Source organism: Colius striatus, chromosome 12 (assembly GCF_028858725.1).
Source record: "Colius striatus isolate bColStr4 chromosome 12, bColStr4.1.hap1, whole genome shotgun sequence".
In the NCBI taxonomy this organism is placed as follows: domain Eukaryota; kingdom Metazoa; phylum Chordata; class Aves; order Coliiformes; family Coliidae; genus Colius; species Colius striatus.
Window position 1 is genome coordinate 17,176,310 of NC_084770.1, and position 6,000 is coordinate 17,182,309.

A 6,000-nucleotide genomic window follows, 5' to 3' on the forward strand; every position below is an offset into this window, starting at 1 on the left:
AAAACACTAAACTAGTTTTCAGCAGACGTTGAAAGATGAAATGGTAGATAGGGTGCAGATGAGAGAAATATTGAGAGATAATGATTAATATCAAGTCCTCAAATCAGTAAGAATGGTTCAAGGGAGTATAAAATGCAAATAGATGAAGTTTCTCTGATTTTTGGTCCTCATAGTGTAAATGATGAAAAACAACATGAATTTGCAGGCTGTGCACTAGTACTTTAGACAGACAGAAGAAAGGCTGGAGGCAAACCACAGTACTTTTTATCATCTATCCAACAGTGCTACACTGTTAACATGTAGTGCACTGCAATGGAAAAAAGAACCTAAATTTTCACCAGTATGTTCTGTTTAAGAGCACAAAACAATATCTTCCTTCATCCCAAGTAGCACTCAGGTTTGAAGCACACGTGTACAAAACATGTGCATGCAAACATTGAAATTTCAGAGTTTCCTAATCCTCTTACATGGTGAGATGGCCACTAGTTGTAGTTTCTTCAGACTATGTCACTAATTTTAGTTTCTTCAGACTATAAACAATACCTATATGTTACATCTAACTGTCACTTAATTATGCCACATTCAAAATTCAGTCATAGTAACAGTGCAATAAGATCAGTCATATGAGAAAGTGTAGCTATAAGCCTAGTAAAGTCGATGATTTAAAAAATATAAAATTATTACTCAGATAAAGAAAACCTCTCCCCAATAAACGAGAGGCAGAATTCCAGTGTAGTGACAGATCTATATACACATTGCTTTTACATTGAGCCTTTGCATGAAAGGCAACCAAATAACTTGAAAATAAATAATGGAAATTAGGACCATGATATAATCCTTTAAAGAGTAAAAATAGTAAAAAAACCAAGCCCCATACTTATTTTGCATAGTACTGTTGAAAAAAAATATGTCACTCTTCTCTCTCCTTATTTTCATGTGATCAACTGGAGTATTTTTCTTCCAAAGAGGAGAACAGAAGGAGGAGGTGGTAGATGATGAGTTAGTAATTTACATATCTGTATTTCTTTTATACTGCAAGCAAGTTCCATTTGTTCTGAAAATACGTAATGATCTAGAATGGGGACAATTTTAATGAATTGGGTTCATAATATTTCATATCTTGCTGCCAGAGTCTTAGTCAATCAAACTAATGTTAAAAAGGAACAGCCAACAGCCAATTTTGACATCTTTTAAGCAGGTCAGTTATAAGCCAATTAGCTCTACCTACTTGGTCTCCAAGGTCTGAATAAAATATAGCCCATTTTGATTAGAAGCACTACTTCCACCAGTGTGCACATGTCTTAAAATAGACTGCAAAAATACTTAAAGCCCTATGGAATTGTTAAAGAAAGTCTTGATCCTACTGAAGTCAATTACTGTAATACAATTTCTCCTGACTTCTCACAGATTACAAGAGCTCCTAAATTCACAGTGTCATTCAATTTTTGTTGGATTGCAGTAAAAACAAGTGCTGCATTCATCAGAACCCTTCCAATTGTTTAACACGACTTTTCTGCAATGTAAGATAAATTTAAAGCATCTATCCTGAATTCCAGCAAAATTCCTTGTGGACCGAATTCAACAAAAGGAAATAATTCAGAATCAGATTTATAAGCATCACACAATAATTCCTCTTTTTTATTTTAACATAAGCTTTACAGTATAAGTAAGTACCAGATCCTCCTTGAATTTAGATGGTTTGACAAGAAATGTGATTATTAAAACCAGGTAAAATAAGACTCATTAAATTATTTTCAGTGAATTTCAGTTAGTCAATAAATGTTTTTTTCCCTGTTAATCATATAATTTTTAAAAGCTGAGAAAAATATGGAAGTTTAATTCCTCAAGAATTTAATACTTTTCATTACTCAAAAAATGGGTGTGATTTTCCACTATTTGCCTCTGCTGCTTACCCCCACCCCTCAAGATGGAAACATCTTCTTTGGAACCATTCTAATGAATAAGAGCAGTTCTTGTTTTATATGCAGTCACATAGCTCTCTTGCAGAAATATTCCTGTCATTCACTGTAATATATACCTAATGAAGAGTGAACTTCAGAACCAAACAATCTCCATCAGCTTGCAGAGAACAAGCTTCACTTTATTGGAGGAACTCCAAACTGGGCAAGATCCTTAGAAGTCTACATACATCTGAAATTTTACTTGCATCTTCCTGTTATTTTGATTCTAATACTCTAAAAAAACTCAGGCTTCAACAGGCTGTCTCACCAGCAGTACTTGGCTATTCATTCCATAACTCTGAAAGCTATAACAAATGGCTAGGAAGTAACACTATTTGTCTACAAATATCCATAGTTTTTCTCAAAGACAGTTAGTAGCATCCTCTTCCATTTAACTAAATGAGCAACCAGAAATAGTTTCTTTCAAACCATCCAATAGGTCAGGAAATGAGCGTGAAACTAGACTATAATCTCCTGTGTGCTGGTGGACTAGGCAGCACCTCTGTCAAGCCTCTAGATATGGCCAGAATCAAAAGGTGATCAAGTGGAATAGTGCTGCAAGGATCTCACAGAGAGAGAAAAGATAATGAGCCAGTAGTGTTAATTTAGACACAGAAGTCTGTCATAAAATCCTCATTAGTTCATGAATTAAGAAAGCAAGGTTATATATTTGAGGACTTTGTGCACTTGGCCTATCACAGCATTGGGAACAACCAAATCTTTCATGAGTAGACTTCTTGGCAGCTCTTTGCACTGGTTCTGAATTCTATCATTCAGTCAGAAAGAGCCGGCAAAGAACTCAACAGCAGAGCTCTATCTCCTTAGGTCTCAGTACGAATCACTCCAAAACTGACATGTACTTAAACTGGAAACTAAATGCAGTGGTTATCTTTTTTTGCTTTGTGTGTTCAGACACTAAGTGAGAAATGCTTTGTTTTCTTTGTTTCTGTGCAAGCTAAAAGAATTTTGTCAATATTTTCCTAAGGGGATTGTGGGAAATGAGGAAGAAGAAGTAATTTCTGAGTTGGAACACTGTGTTATTAATACTAGTCTGAAAGAAAAAAAGTTTGTGGAAAAAAACTCTTATTTGGAACTCAACTGCAATACTTGTTTCACAAATAGTATATACATGTGGGTCAGTTACACTCTTGTTTTTGTGATAACATAAAATAAAATTGATTGGTTTGTCTATATAACCATGCCCATCCCACAAGATAGTGTTATTAAATGTAAACATATATGTGCAGAAAACAAACTTTTTTTCTCCCATCTCTTAAATCATATAATCTTCCTTCACCACATGTCAAAGTCACAAAAAAAAACATAAGGTATTGAAACTACAACAGCAACAAATATAGCCTATTATACTTCACCATGTTTGCTACTGTGAACAAAAAGCCAATTAAAAATTTTTTGGTTGGGGGAGGGAAGAAAAAAATATGAGAAAGATGTACAGATAGTAGTCTAAGGGCATCAGAAGCCTCAACTCTAGAATACAGAACTGTCTAGAACTGCCAAATCCCCCCACATTTAACAAGACTTATGAAAAGCTATGGGGGGCTCGACGCTTAGATATAGTGAATGGTATAATTTATAGCCAGGTTGAGTTGGCATGGCCAAATGCACAGAGAGCTAACATGACCCTGTACCCAATCTAAGAGGATTTCATTGACAGAAACGGGAATGAAGATCATTTGAAACAGTAAGAATGTAATATTGAGGGCTGTAAAAATTATTCATGCTTGGAAATGTAAATAAGCTATACTAGAGTAACTTAAAACAAAGAAATAGCTGTCTCATACTGTGAATACAGAAGTATTGAAAACTCTTACCAGGGAAACAAGACTACAGTTTCCCTGATTTAATGGTTAATTATACTGCAGCTAATTATTAAAACCCCCGATAACTGGTGCAGCAGAAGCAACTGTATTTGCCTTCTGAAAATGCAAATGTGCCATAAACATTTTCTGTAATGTACTACTTTTTCAATTTCCAGATGATTGCCTGTTCTACGTCCATTACCCTTCTGCGTTTCCACTGAGCTTTAATTAGAGTTGAAGTATGTCTTGATTTGCTGATTAAACATCATAAGCAATTTAAAAGAAAGGGTCATCATTTTAAATATGCAGGAAGCCACATTTAACTTACTTCACAAAACACACATTAAATCAAGTCATGTATTTTTTAAGAGAAAAGTTCTGATCTTTTCCAAGTATAAATTAAATCTTTACTGAAGCCTGGAAAAAATCTCAGCTATTCTTGAAAATGAACCAAGGGAGCAAAGGGGATGTAGACTACAGGAGGGCATATATGTAATTTGCAGTCAAAGCTGCATGTTCTCTAATAGGTACATAATAGATGGAATTGCTGGAAGATGTTCACACAAGGATTATACCTATCCCAGAAATACTTGCTTCAGAATCTTATCCTGCCTGTCTACACCAGCACCTTTGGTCTACAGTACTTAGTTACCCTGAAGATAAAAACCAAAATCACTTTCAAGAATATTAATATGGATATAGAATGTATACATATTCTAACCCCTCTCCTTTGCTGTGGAAATCTAAGAAATGTCCACGGTGAGTTTTTTTCAGTCTTCAGGAGATTTTTTTGATATCTCACTAAATACTTTTTGTTAGGATCAGAGCAATGGAACTGTGGAGCTGGAAGCTTAATGCCACTTTCTTTTTCCAAAAACTTCTTCATTAAGGAGAAGTCAGTGCTACCTAAATATTTATACATTTTTCATTGAAAAATCTTTCCCAAACTGCTCTTTACTTTTTCTTAACAATAGCTGTCATAGCATTGTTTTGTTGGTTCAGCAACTTTACTTGCACACACTCAACAGACAGTGTAATTGCTGGTGACTGGGTTAATACAGAAAAAACAATCTTTGTAGAATCAGAGATATGGTAGAAATGGAAATATTTTACACACAAGCAACTCACATTGTTAGAGTATGATAGAGCATTCAAAATTTTTTTACTTGAAATTAGACAGTTCCCTTTCTTATTCAAGTTTATGCTAATGTTTAAGTGAACAGCACTAATCAGTGTAAAATTATAAATCCTTAGCATTTGCAGAACTGGGTCTGTGCTTCACAGTCACAGAATTAGAGAAACTACTTGCTTTTTTGACAGTCCTCAGGTCACTTATTTAAGTATCAGAACGTAGCTACAGGCACATAAATTTGAAAGTGTGATAACAGATTACCTAAGGCCAGACAGTGAATCAATGTCTAAGCTAGAAGAGGAAAGCAGGAATCCCAAGTACTGTTAAAGACAAGGTGACACTGCTCAGTGTGAAAAATATATTCCATTTGCATTCTATAAAAATACAAATCAATTCTGCTCCCCAAACTGTGATTCTCCCCTTGAAATAATCTTAAATACATTGTGTGTTCCTTTACCTTTGTTCTTACAGAGGTAAGCATGGAGGGATTAAATGCACAAAATCCAAAACCTAAATCTTAAAACGTCCTTTACTAGAATTAAATGACTAATTGCTTGCACTCTTCTTGTGGTGGTCCTAATTACATTGTAAATAAGACTGTGTACAGTATCAGCTGAATTACTTAAATAGCTTAATTATCCTGAAAATAAAGCTTATAAGTATAAAGTTTATGGGAAGCTAACAAAGTAGATTTGTAATTAATGCATAAAGTTAATCAATGCAAAAAGTTGTGCCAAAATTACCCTATCACATGGAAAACCTCACGATTGCATGAGAACTGTATGTAATTTTTTGGGTGTCAAAGTGAAAGCAGAGGGCAGAACTGTTACTTTTAAGAGTTCTGTCCCTCTTTCCCCCTCACCACATCAATTATTTCCCTAGCAAGCATCAATGGCACTAGGAAACCAGAAAGCTGGGAACTAGATGGTAGGAAATCTACCAGCTTCAAGAAACCTAAAATCTAACTTCATACCATACTGAAAAATTTGTCAAAGTTTCAGCTGGTTTCTACATGCCTCAGCTTCAACAAACCTTCATTTTAGAGACATAAGCCTTCAGAAAATTTCCAGCCACTTAAACATTAGCT